General features: G+C 46.8%; 1 pseudogene; it reads right to left on the bottom strand.

The window, feature by feature from the left end:
• Positions 1-14,471, bottom strand: part of LOC146861151 (protein spire homolog 1-like) — an 89,769-nt pseudogene that overhangs the window by 69,915 nt on the left and 5,383 nt on the right.

Here is a 14,471-nt window from a genome sequence, read left to right as displayed (position 1 = left end):
ATAGTTAGGACCTAGTTTCCACAGGAAAAGCATTTTTTGTGTTGCCAATAACTTTGGCGCCAGCATGACGAATTTTCACAGAGTTGTCAAAACAAATACGACACTCACTTCAGCTGCTATCTTGAAAATTTCCGGTTGATCCGTCAAGTGAGGGCCGAGAAGCAGGGTGTGTTTAAAAGTGCATTTTCGCAATGTTAACTCCTATAGGACCTTTAGACACGGCTACAGCCTGAACTTCTGAACGGAATTTCACCAAATTTGGCAGGAAGGTAGATGTTGGTTCAAGGAAGTGACTTTTAGTGATTTTGTATAAGCCCATTCTATAGTTACTGAGAATTGTAAAGAAATTCCCAGTTGCATATATAGGGAAGCTGTGGATCTGTGACCCCTCCCGATCTCCTGCTGAAATCTGATTGGCTGCCAACACTTCAAACCAGGACGTGTTGGCAGCCATCTTTTGACTTGTTAGAACCAAGTCACAAGAAAAAACTTTTAAAAAAAAGAAAAGACTGTAGGGAGGAAACTCCCTGACCCCCGAGGCCTCTTGTGGGAGGGGAAGTGGGGTGGTCCCACGGGGATCTGTGACTCCCACTGAAATAAAAAAAAAAGAAGTGCAGCACTTCGTTCAATATAGGCCCCCAGGTGAGCCAGGTCCCAGGGCATGTTTAAGTATTTTGGAGGTGGGGCTTTTAGAATACCTAAATCCGTCACCTCCCCGTGGCATTTTTAAATATTTATGTGGGGGTTGCCCTAGCGGCAATCCCGTGCCTTGGGGACCGCCACCTCCCAAGGGCAATTGTATTTTTTTATGATGCGGAGAGGCCCACGGCCCCCCGCAGCCCTGGAGATTGCCACTTCCCTGGAGCTATACATAAGAGAAATGTTGGGGCCACACGGCCCCCCACAGCGCTTGGGACCGCCACCTTCCCAGGGCTAGATATAATATTAAGTGGAGGCTCCGCCCCCGTTCTACCGGTGTCTGCCACCTCCCCAAGGCACACTGTTTTTTAAACAAAATGTGAGGGAAGCTTTAAGCCTCCCCGCTGCCCCAGGGCCGCCACCTCCCTGGGGCACAAGTATAATAATTAAGGGGGTCCATAGCGGCCCCCCAGCCCTGGAGACTATCACCTCCCCAGGCTTAATTCACAAAGGAGGGGGGCCCTACCTGGCCAAGGGGAACGCCACCCCCCAGGTCTGGCTCCAACAGTGTCCCGGGGTTCCCACTCACAGGACATTGCAGTTTGCTATGACTTGGCAGGAGTATCGATTCAGATGTTCTGGTATCAAAATTCATATACAAGTATGTGCTATTTTAATGAATTGGTGTTTGAGTTCCTTATTGAGTGTGTGTCTCATTTAATGCTTTTTTGTGTGTAATAAATTCTTATAATTACCCTCTGATATACCTAACTGCTTGTCCACACTATCAAAAAAGAGAGCATTTGGGGTGTCATTTGTGCCTCTGTGATTCTTTTGGGGTTTGCCTGGACTCTGCATTTTGGAGCCCTATATAAAGAGCCAGCTTCCTTCTGGGTCTAATTTTTATGTAAAGTAATATTGTATTACCATACGTAGAGATTATGGCCAAGCCCTGCAGCAAACGTCCCACAGACAGCAAACCCCGCTGGCCATGCACATCAAGGGGTTGGCAACAGGGCTGTCCTGCGGCCAGGTCCTGAGACTAACCCACCTGGAGGCAGCCATTCTCCTGCCACACATGACCTTTGGCCATGCATGGCATGGGGTTGTCGGCAGGACTTGTCCTGCGGCCAGGCCCAGTAGTAAGCCCCCCACAGCCAGCCAACACCACAATGTGCATTACCTTTTGGCCGTGCACAGCAGGAGGTTGGCAACAGGGCCTGCCAACCACCCAGAGGCAGCCAACCCCACACTTCCTTCATTTCTATCATAGCAACAAATGTCAGTTTCAGATTGTACAATTACAAGAAGAATCCGCCTTACCTCTGATTCCACACCACCAAGCCGTTCATAAAAATACTTCTGACAGGAGTATGTTGGATCATTGTGATATCTTGCTTATGGGTCTCTAATCGTACTCATTTTCTTCACTGACAAAGTGATCAACTTTGCAATAGATGGGATTTTTCCTCTTGCAAGCCACCAGTCCACTCCCACTATCAGCAACAGCTTGTTGGTTTTCTATTAGTGACAAAGCATAGACCAATCTTATTAAGTCACGATGATTCATGATCTATCTCTGTTTCTTGCCAATTACCACACCTGTTACTCTGCTGCTCTGCTAACCTTCAGCTCATGTTGTTCCATTACCATGTGTCCCGTCTGAAAACTGATCACTCCATTTACTTGGTCCCAGTCCTTAGAACATCCTTTAAGCTGTTCTTAAATCCACTCCGCTCCACACCAGCATTCACAGTCACCCTGAAGGCTCACACCCTCATTCTGAATGATCTATTTACGTTGACACTTACCAACATTATCTGCTCTGAACCATCTCCAACACAGTATCATGCTAGCTTGCATGAGTCACCCAAACTTCCACTATGACTTTCTTACATACCCAAGAAGCCCTTGAAACTCAATCTGCATATGCTTCTTACTTTTGCATTCAGTTTTACTAATGCCACCTGTTCCTACCATTATTTATCACCACTTTCACCAAATTGTTGATGCATTCACCCAAAACTGTTTTTTTGTCCTAATTTCATGACATTTTGCTATGCACAGTGGTCATTTTTAAGTGCTCTTGAATCTCTTCCATTAAGTATATGTGAAATCCTCCCCTGCATAGATTGTTGTATGGTTCTGTCCTACCTATGTTGCGTCTGTGCCTAGGTTCCTTCTATGGAATTAAACACGCAGATAATAACCTTAAACTGAGCAGCGTCTTTCCTATGTACAAACATGAACTAGTGCTGCTCAGAATGTGCCAACATTCATGACGATGTCGCACATCTGGTTACTATAAATTCACCGGCAATGGGGTCCCCTACATACACAACGTCTGCATGTTGTTCCTCTCAAGAGATGAGTTGTCAAATTCTATTGAAGTTAGGTCCCCATATGTTTTGAGTCATCCTTCTGATGATGATAATTTTCTTTTTTAATTGACTCTTAAAAATATTGGAAGACTAAAATATGGTTATTTATATGAGAAAGTGTATTGCGCTGATGTCCATGACCTTCTATGAATTATTATGAAGTTGTCTAGCCAATACAGGGTAATAATTTAGGGTCACCAAATGTATTTAAATTGTTCAGTTAGAGCTTAATTGTGTGTTTCCTACAAGTTGCGGAGACTTGGAAAAATTATATACAGAGGGAGATGTTATTGGTGTGATAAGACATTCGTTCTGACCAAATTCAATGTGTACCTAGAAGTCAGTATTAATAAACAACGGAGAATGTTTGTGGTGGAAACCAATATTGGATAAATATTCTTAAAATGTTATTCTTCTGTTTTGAAGAGCTTTGTAGAGTGTGCAACCGATTCCCAATAATGATGAATGATGCGGCACTCACTTATCAGGTCTAACCCAACTTCACTACCCACAACCCAGCATAAATGTCTGCTCGTCCCTACTTGCATTCAACCTAAATGACTCACACTGCTGCTTTGGAGCCAGAGGAGATAGTTCACACTTACACCTCATGGTAACGTCGGGCAGGACAAGGAGGCAACTTGACACTCAGGAGGATTGGTTGTTTGGCATTTTTTTCAGACTGGGGCTTTGCTCTTTGGAGGCTATTGTCTAAAGGTGCATGTGTGCGCCTATCACTCTATTTATCCTTTCACTATGTGGGGTCACTTCCGGGTCATCTGGGGGAAGTGCCCATGGTTGCATTGGGTTTCTAATACTTCCACAGTTCTCTCTCGCCTTCTCTGCTCCCTCTACTTTGTTGTCTTTTTGCTTTTGTTTCCCTCGTATCTTCTTTAGCAATTTTTACATGCTAGCTTGGCACCCTATTCTGGCTGTGTTTTATTCCACTGTCCCCTCCTCATACTTCTACGCCATCAAGTTTGGTCCCTCGTTTACATTAGGCTTGTTACAGCATTGTTTACTTAGAAGGCAGGTAAGTAATTACTAAACCACTGCTACTGTTGAGTTCTCTTACTGTTGGTCACTTTCTTGTCATCCTTAAATCTTGTGACACTGTCTATACCATTGACGAAATTTCTGGGGTCGGGGACCCATATATTCCTCTTCAAGCACAACAGTGTATCTCTCTCTCTCACCTTACCCTTCCTCAGGAATTCCAAAGGCGCCACCGGGAACTCGGTCACGCCGCCAATATTGTGGTTTGTGCTGGTCCCCTGGATGCTTCTCCTGCAGCGGGCGGAGTCAGCATGGCGATAACGCGGCCGGCGCCTGCCCCCTGCGCGCAGTGATAGGTCGGGCAGGCATCCCCTGGAAGCGCAATAAGCGCTTCCGGGGCAACGTGAGCAAAACAGGTCCTGGATCTTGCCGGGACCTGTTTGAGCCAGTATTTGTGGGTATTTGGGGGCAAGGTTCCTTTAAAAGGAGCGTGGAGCGGCGGCACGGTCTTTTCCCCACCGCTCCGCTTTTGAATCAAGCTGCACGCCGTCCCCACGCGCCAGAGGCTTTGGAAGCCTCTGTTCTTTTGCTCTGCTTCTGAATCAAGCTGTACGCCGTCCCCACGCGCCAGAGGCTTTGGAAGCCTCTGTTCTTTATCCCCACCCACCATCCCCTGAGGCAACGAGGTTTAAGAAGTATTTATGCTGAGGTTTTTGCTTAACGGTTTTTATTTCTAGGTTGAGTTTTGTTATTTTCCTTTTCAGTTACTGTAGGTTGTGCCAAATAATGTCATATTGGTTTGTTTATTTTACAGGGCAACGTCATTTATGCTTGTCGTATTTTATGTCTGAGTATACTTGGTCTGCGGTATGGTCATGATTGCTAGGTCAATTTTTTACATCTCTTAGTAGACATCCAATTATTTAATGGGGACGCCTGGGGGGGCAGTCGTCTCTCATCACACTCCAAGGGGTGCTTACGGATGGTAGGCTGAAGGGTGCGGGGGGGTAGGAAGTTCCGCCTCCGGCAGGCCCTTTGGGCCAACCCCTGCACAGGTGCATGGGTGCCAAGGTGGCATAACAGCAGTCCCTGGGAGGTAGAATTGGAGGGCGTAGGGGGTGACTGCGGAAAGGAATCTGATGGGCAAATGGGCCTCCTGTGCACGGTCACTTCGTTAAAGGGGGACCTGGCAAGAAGTTGGGAACAGTCATGACCTTGCACGTAGGTTCATCCGGGATACGCAGAAAACAAATTGTACATATTCCAGTTTTAGGTTAGGTATGGCTATGTATTAGACTCATGTTAAGGTTAGCCATAAAAGATGTGCAAATATGTGTATTTCAAATGTTATTGAATATGTTTGGTTTTTCTTCGTATTAAAATTGTCAAGAATTTTTAATTATGATTTGTTAATTTTAATAATATACGGCCGGGGTTATCCGGCCCCTAATCCAAGTTCTGTGTTTGGATGGTTTATAATCGGTGCCTCAGGAAAAAGGGGTGGGGGAGGGGGTTGGAAGCAACCATTCCGGGATCCCTGTTCTGGAAGGAAGTTTGGGGTCAACCAATCAAGGGGACTCTGCAATACCTGGCCATAATGGGCTGGTGCTATGCCCTCCAGTGTTTTCTAACAGTTTAGTGGAAGGTAGGGTTTGGCTTTAGAGTAATTGGCACCTCAGCAGGATTCCTGACACCGCTTTTGTTGATAGCACTTATTGCCAGCTGAGTGAGTAAGTTTTTCAACCATTTATTTTGAGGTTGAATTCTTCCTCACTTTTTATTTGTTACATTAAATGTTCCAGAATAGATAGCCTGGTCATTGGCAACATAAACCTCACAAAATCATGATCTAAAGGAGAACATTAAGGGCCTCATGTAGGAAGCCAAATACCGGTCGGTAACGGCCGATTTTCGGTAATAATACCGTTACCGACCGGTATTTTGGCCATTGGTATGTAGGGGGACATATTTTGCTTTCGGAATTTACCGAATCGGTAAAATTACCGATTCGGTAATAATACCGAATCGGTAATGTTACCGAATCGGTAACTTTTCCGAATCGGTAATTTTACCGATTCGGTAAATTCCGAAAGCAAAATCGAGATGTAGGGGGAGTGTGTGTGTGTGTTTATGAGTCGGTATTTACCACCAACTTATAGTTGGTGGTAAATAATGAATGTATGTGTAAATGCATTTTTACGCGCGTAGCAGTGTGCAATGTGGCATACATACATGCCCTTAGGGCATGTATGTGTGCCACATGTGCACACATGGCCGAAACAGGGGTGCAACAGGGTGTCAATGTGACACCCTGCCACCCTTGTATGTGTTCCCCCCATTACCGAATCGGTATTTACCGATTCGGTAATGAGGCATACCTTCCCATCAATGGGAAGGTATGCCTCATTACCGAATCGGTAAATACCAATTCGGTAATCACCGACTAGTAACGAATCGGTAAAAATTACCGACTCATTACCTACATACGAGTTACCACTTCTTAAATACCGAGTCGGTACGGCTCGGTATTTAAGAAGTGGTAACTGGTACGCTACCTACATGAGGCCCTTAGTGGCCAAAATGCTTTAAAAAAAAAAAAAAAAAAGAAAAAACATCTTGAAACAGTATTTGTAGGCAGTACGATTAAGCAGGCGATTCAAACCCAACATTTTCTGATGGGGAACACTGTAGAAAGGTTACCATCTCAGCAAAGTCCTTGCTGAAAGGCTTGTGCTACTTTTCTGCAGGAATTTTGACACTCAAAGATGTGTTAAGTCATGCATCCTGCCATTCCATGAGCATCAAGCGAACCCTAGGAAGGATTAGTAATATGTGCTAAGTGTGTGTGTGGTAGCTGTGTCTATTCAGAAAAGAAAGACATCCTCAAATATAGTCATCATATTACAAGGTGTTGGTAGCCAATAGGGTCATTTTGACAAGTGCGTGCACATTTTTGGAGGCCTTTTCTTTTTAAGACTGCTACATTTACACAGCAGAGCAAGGCCAATATATAAGTGAGCAACACGTGTTTGCGCTAGTTTTTGTTTTTTGTTTTGATTAAAACCCATTAAAACATTTAAAATTCATAAGTTAATAACTTTTCACATATAATATGAGGATATGCTGTGCCTTTAAAGCGTTCTATGGCAACAATAAATTACTGAGTTCAGGCATTTTGCATACAAAAACAATTAACACAAGCAATTGAGATATATTAATGTTATATTTTTAATAGAAAAATAAATTAGGACTTCATAATTCATTTTGGTGTTTTATAATAATTAATCAGATTTGTTTACCATGTCAAACACCCATGCACATGGTTCTTTATTGGTTTTTGATGAGCAAATTCCTTAATTTGCCAACATTAAAGCATCTGTCTATAGGCAGAATCTATATAACTTTAGTAGTCCAGAAAGGCACACCCTTTTACTTTAAGGGCTCTCCCAGGAGCAGAAGGTCCGTGTTAGAAGGTGGTTCTGACACAATGGGCCGCCCGGATTTTTCGCTTTTTGAGCACCTAATTGTTGAGCTTTTACTGTGGGGGAGCCTCATAAGTTGGGACTCACCCACAGTGAACTCAGGATGTAAGAGACTGCATGGGGATTTTACTGGTGTTCCCCTGGCTTGACCAGGCCACTGCGCAGCAGCTGGAGTAAGGGACACCGGGCTGGTTACATGCAGACACATGTGTACATGCGTGTGCAAACATGTACGGGCTGCGCCGGGGAGATTCCTAGCGTGCGCAGTCCAGGAGCAGCTACAAAGTGAATGGTGTGGCAGGACTTATGCAGTATTGGGTGGTGACATGGAATAGGCTTTATACACTGGAAAGAAACATGCCAGGGAAAGTCAGTGTGTCTTACTGTTTTTTCACTTCATTATTCCCCTATGGGAATGTGGAGCCAGGGGCTAGATTAACTTCCATTAGGCCTACAGATTCCAGACACGCACTTAAGTCCAATGTAGCAAATGTGAAAAGAAGTATTCTGCAGAGTCCAAAGTCATATTTGTACTGCTTTTGGGTCATCCAGAACTGTCATATTTCTCTGAGCCAGCCATGACCTGACCCAGGCTGAGGGCTGACCTCAGCTGGATGGATTGATAACCTTTCTTCCACAAGCGAGGGCCTCCTCTCCATGAAGAGATGATGGGTGGGGCTACAGGCTCATCCATCACTAGGTGCCAGGCACCAGGCTGCACCAAGGAGGGAAGGAGTTGGGTTTCAGAGGCCATGTGGCCAGAGACACTGGACGACGCCATTTTGAACAAACCCAGAGGCTGGACAAGAAGGAGGGAGCAGGGGCAGGAAAGTGATGTGTCGCTGTTTGATAGGACCAACAGGGACTTCCTGCCAGCCCCCTACTCAACTTTTAAAAAGTGCTTGCACAGGAAGAGAAGCTCTCTCTGGGGTGTGGTCTGCTGAGGCTAAAGGTGCTGGAGCCTGGTGCAATGGGCAGTTGGAAGGAGAGACCCCCTGACTGCCCCCAGGACCCTATCAGCACCAGAAGAAGAGCCCAGGACTGGTGCACAGAAGCAGGGGCCTCTGCGCAGGGAGAAGAGAGGCCCAGAAGGAGAGCCAGGCGAAAGGCTGGCACAGGGAGCCAGTGAAGACAGCACACTGCTTAATCTACCCTCTCAGAGACTCAGAGGGCAGAGGAGAGTGTTTCCAGTGGCTGGGGCTGGTAAAGAGGAGCATGAAGCGCCCCATAATGCCTCGCCAGGCATTTGGAAATCTGCCGTTTTGGTGCTTTGTGGCCCCCAGAGGAGGGGGGTCACCCTCACTTGTGAAAAGGTGTTGGGGGGAGCTGCTGGAGAAGTGCAGTCTCCCCCCCCCCCCCAGCACGAAGAAATCTGCCGTTTTGGTGCTTTGTGGCCCCCAGAGGAGGGGGGTCACCCTCACTTGTGAAAAGGTGCTGGGGGGAGCTGCTGGAGAAATGCAGTCTTCCCCCCCCAGCACGAAGAAATCTGCCGTTTTTGTGCTTTGAGGCCCCCAGAGGAGGGGGGTCACCCTCACTTGTGAAAAGGTGCTGGGGGAGCTGCTGGAGAAGCGCAGTCTTCCCCCCAGCACGAAGAAAAGTCCCACCCTCAGTGTCATGGGGACCTAAAGGAAACTACCCCTCAAGGGCTCAGCTAGCATTTAAACACATTCTAGGCTGGAACTTTTGTTCTACAGCTGAGGGTGTGTGAAGAAGTGCATCATGAAGTGAAGGGCTGAGTTGGGGATGTGTGAAGAAGTGCATCCCCTGGAGGTGAAGTGGTGTAATTGCACCGAAATGCATTTACTATTGGTTATTTCTTTTTAGGTGGACTGAAAGTCACATGTGTAAAGTGAAGTACCTGTGTAAGGTGATGTTAAGCTAAATGGGGCTATGTTGCTGGACCTTCCTGCTAGGGGGCCTGGCTGTATTTACGTAATCTCATGCTTTTACCTGTGATTCCTTTTAAAGTGAAGAGGCACACTGCAGGAGAAGTGTAGTTGCCAGGAGTACTTCTTTTGAAGGGACTGTAAGTCACATGTGTAAGGAGATGTCATAAGCCAAGTGGGGTTATGTTGCCAGACAGTCCTGCTAGGGTGTCTGGCTGTATATGCGCAATCCTGTGATTTAATCTGTGATGCCTTTAGGGGCTGTAATTGCAATGCATTCAAATGATCAACCAAGGTGATGAGTACTGTCGTTCTAAAGTGTGCGTAAACATGGATTCTTGCTGCTGCGCTTAGGTGAAGACCCCAGACTGCTAGCCCTTAAGATATAGAGGTGCATACTTTATGGTCAGTAGGAGATGCTCAGTCAGGGTCATGTGTAACCAAGGCAGGTTTACCCCTTTTTAATGCTTGTTGAGGTAACGGGGTGGGTCGCCACTGGGATGGTGCCAGTGCGCAGGGCCCTCGCTCCAGGTTATGTTCAACTATCTGCATTGGGGGCAAGTTGATATGCATACATGGGAGTGGTGGAACTAGACCCCAGCCCCCCTTTGCGTGAGGGGTGGTGATGTTATGCAATGTCACAAAGTAATTCCAACAGCTTATGTATATTTGTAAATTGGTGCATAGTATTGAGTAGTGCCTGTGTTTAATAAATGTACTCTTACTTATATAAAGCAAAGTACAGACTGGACAATCAATTATTGAGTCTTATTTTTGTGCACCTTCAAATGGCAATTACTAGTCCACACCACCTCCCTTGAGTAAGCCTCAGACTGCTCTGCAACGCTACCCTCTGAGAGTCATGCGCTACAATTGGGTGTTTGGTTCCCAGTGAAGGACAAATGTAGTCATGTTATTTGTGCAGGCCTCACAGATGCTGCCTCGTTTCCCAACAGTCCTGCTTCGAAAACTAAAAAAATACTTAAAAATGGAGCGTAGCCAACGTGGCACTTCAGCGGCTCTGCTCCTCTGGTTGGTGTCTATGATATTCAAGAGATACTCCTTGCATTTGGCACACTCATCCATGGAAAACCAGTCTCTCCTAGCCTTTTTGTGTAATGAAGTCTCTGCTCCCATCTCGTATGGTTCAAACACAACTGGTACTCTGGAACAATCCCACTGACGTATGGCTTTGAAGAACTGATCAATTTTCTGGGTCCGATTTGCAGAGTCTGCAGCTCTGGTGGTCATCAAAACTTTCAGGAAACTGACCGAGAGATGAATGCAGTGTTTGAAGGGCATCAGCATCTCTATGCAGCAATCAGGACAGACAACGCCGTCACAAATCTGGCATTCACAAGGCCATGTGAAGAAAAGCTCCTTCTTATGGCAGCTGAAGCATAGCCTGTGCTTGGTAGACATTTTACAACCTAGCATGTCAAAAAAATCTTGGATTTCGGAATTCATAGATGCTTGCCTGCTCGTGATCAGCTCTGCAATGGTTGGAGAGCTTGCTGGTAGGTAGATGCTTTATTTGGAGAAAGATCCTTGCTTTGAAATCCACTTTCCAAGGGCTTGGATCTGCGGTGTAAGACTTGTCCTTGTGCCGATGCACTGAAGTATTTTTTTTTTCTGTCTGTGACGACGTCAGCAGTGGCACAAACTCAAAGTCTGGGTCGAGCTCAGTACTGCAGGATGGTAACGGGGAAAGACTTTTTTCCAACGACTGTTCAGAACTGTACTCCAACCTCCAACATGGCATTTCCTGTGAGTCTTGATCTGTCCCTTCCCTGTCCACAAAGTGTTTTTTCACACTCTTTCTGATCCCGCGGTTTGTCAGTTGATATCCTGAAGACACAGAGTCCTTGTAGTGGTTACCGTGCCAAGTCTTTGATCCTGCATAGAAACCTGGGGGCAGATTTATGATAACTGGCGCATCCCTGCATATCAGCAGGGATGCGCCAGTTATTATGCGCCACAGCTGCGCCACCATGGATGCGCCGCATTTATAATGCGGCGCACCATGGGGCAAAAACAGCACAGATGCGTGACGCATCTGTGCCGTAAAAGTGGCGCATTGCTGGAGTTGCGTCGCAAGCGCGACGCAGCTCCAGCAATGTTCTGGGGGGCCCTATCTGTACAATGCTGCGTCAATCCTTACGCCTGCTTCAAGCAGGCGCAGGGTTTTGACGCAGCATGGGCCTAAAAGTGACTGAGTGAAATCTTGTAGATTTCACTCAGCCACTTTTAGGAGGTGTTCCTGCTGGAACGCCTACATGTGGCGCAGGGCTTTACAACGTGACGCATCTCCCAGATGCGTCACGTTGTAAATACCCCGCACCATGGCGCAGGATTTGCGCCGCTGCTGCGTCACAAAAGTGACGCAACGGCGACGCAAAAGTGGCGCAAGTGCAACATAAATCTGCCCCCTGGTGTCATGGCAGACTGCAAGTGCAGATTTTTGGAAGATCTGATTTCGGTCATGAGACTCGCATGTAGACATGGATCTTGATGGAAAAGATCCTTCAGTTTTCTCTTCGATGCTGATCTCAGAGTGGGACGAGATGAAATCCAATCCAGAAAAGACTGCTCAAAACTACTTTTGCTTGAGACAGTGAGCATCGCCTTCTGGAGTGTTACCATCTGTACCGGATATCATCTATCAAGTGCTCGAATGGCGTACGCTCATATTTCACTGGCAGTGCCATTTCGCAATTCTTTTATGACATTCAGCCATAGGTGACTCCAGTCATTCATCGTCCTTGGTGACTCAATCTCATCTCCAGTTTTGGCAGGTACGTTTTTCTTGGACACTGCTTGGAAAATTCTACTTAGCACACATCTTTGTAGTAAATTTCTGCTTCCAATGGGTTAACCAAGCGCTTTTCGCAAACCTCGATTATGGCCTTTAAGGTGCAGCTTTGCTTTGGACGCTTTCCCAGACAGTTAGACGGACAATCAAAACCCATCATTACTCCAAGCAATCCTCGACTGGGACAGGCTCAGGACTCGTTCCTCATCGTGTGGAATCCCCAAGTCGAGAGCTTGGAAGAGAATCCACCCCAGGCAATAAATTACTTCTTTGTCTGTTTTCACTGGTCTTAATGAATCAGTTATGTGGCCGCTGGCTAAGGACACAGAGCCGTCCTGGTTTATGACTGGGGTTTCCTGTGGTGGGGCCCGCTTGGAAGAACCTCTGCCTAGAAGCTCCATCCTGCAGCAGCAGTCGTAGCACAGAACCCACACCTGCTCTCTGAGATGGGCGTCTGGCAGCGCGCCAGCACGGCTGAGTAGTGCTCAGTTTTTGTAAGGTTAAAAATTTGCCACAGTGAATAAATTACATCATTAAGGAGGATGGGTTTCCAATACAATACAATTGAAACTTTTTTTTAAATATATGCACGCTTTAAGTTGGATGAAAAAAATGAGAAAAAATAGAAGGGCTTTAACATGGATGTGGCCTAAGAAGTGTTACTAGTAATCCTTTCCATGAGGCGTGGCCCATAAAAAATAATGTCTTGTTACTTACTGGTAATCTTCATTTCCCCGATTAGGGTCCTCCCCGTCCCAGTCCTTACAACGTGAGGCAGTCCTGCCTCCACCCTACCAATCAAAACGCTAGAAACCAAAAAGGCTAAAGGTTACATAAGCCCCTCCCACCCACCGCCATACCTGTTGTCAACAATAGCCAGACACAAACACAGCGGAAGGGAGGGAGAGAAGAGGACTGGGATGGGGAGGGCCCTAATCGGGGTAATGAAGATTACCGGTAAGTAACAAGACATTACCCCCTCATGGGTCCTCCCAGTTCTAGTCCATACAACGTGAGGAACTCACAAGCAGAGAACCAAGAAGAAAAAATGCAGGACACCAGGGATCCATGCAAAAAGTACAAAACTTTAATCAAATAAATGATCAACGAACAGCAGCGTTCAAAACGCCAACAGCAAAACTGTCCACAAAGGCATGTAAAACATCAAGTCGATAATGCCGGACAAATGTGTGATGGGACTGCCACGTGGCCGCCCTACAAATCTCCTGGATAGAAACCCCCGCCGCCTCAGCCCAGGAAGCAGACACAGAACGAGTCGAACGACCCTGCACATGAGACTGAGGAGGCAGATCCACCGACTTATAGGATTGGCAGACCGCCAAATGCACCCAAAGACTGATCGTAGAAGTGGAAACCTTCTTCCCCTTAGCCACATCCCCACAGGAGACGAACATGGCAGGAGAAAGACGAAAATCCAGCGAACGCTGGAGGTAAATTTGAAGAGCCCTGCAAACATCCAAAGAAGAAGGAACAAGGGAATCCCCCTCGATAGGCAAATCAGGAAGAATCACCTCCTGCTGCAAATAGAAATTTGAGGAAACCTTAGGCAGAAAAGCCGGATCAAGCCACAAGACAACCCGATCCTGCAGGAACTGTAAATAATTAAAAGAAATGAGCAAGGCACCTAACTCACCCAACCGACCAGTGGAGGTGAGGGCCAGCAAAAAAGCCACCTTAGCGGACAACCACAATAAGTCTGCCTCCTACAAGTCTACAACATTTACATTTACAAGGGCTCAAATGGGGGCAACTGCAGACCTCGCAAAACAGTAGGCAAATCCTAAGAAGGCACGATCACAGGAGAGACCAGACGACGGAGCCGGAAGCTCCGAAGAAGCCGGCTCACCAAAGGGGCAACCACCAAGGAGGCCCCAGGACCCCGACAAGCACGAACTGCCGCCCACTGAGCAGACAAAGTGGAAGGGGAAAGGCCCTTTAAAAAACACAATTCAACACAGAAGCAGGATCCCCCAGCACAGGATCCACCCCATAGGAAGAACACCAAGAGACAAAAGAACCCCAATGACGACCATAGCTTTTAAGGGTCGAAGGCCGACGCGACAACTGAATGTCATGTGCCACCACAGAGGAACATCCCCCACAACGGCATAGTCACTTCTGGCCCGCACCAGAGGGATGCTGCTGTTGCTGAGGCCGGGATTTATAATGGAACGCGGCCCCCCGACCATGGGCCTGACCACGAAAAGGCTGAGAAGACAAAGCCCCCTGAAAACCCTGCTTATGAAAAAAGGAT

The sequence above is a fragment of the Triturus cristatus genome, chromosome 3_1, assembly GCF_964204655.1.
Source record: "Triturus cristatus chromosome 3_1, aTriCri1.1, whole genome shotgun sequence".
NCBI classification, from domain to species: domain Eukaryota; kingdom Metazoa; phylum Chordata; class Amphibia; order Caudata; family Salamandridae; genus Triturus; species Triturus cristatus.
This window is presented reverse-complemented; position numbering and strand designations above follow the sequence as displayed.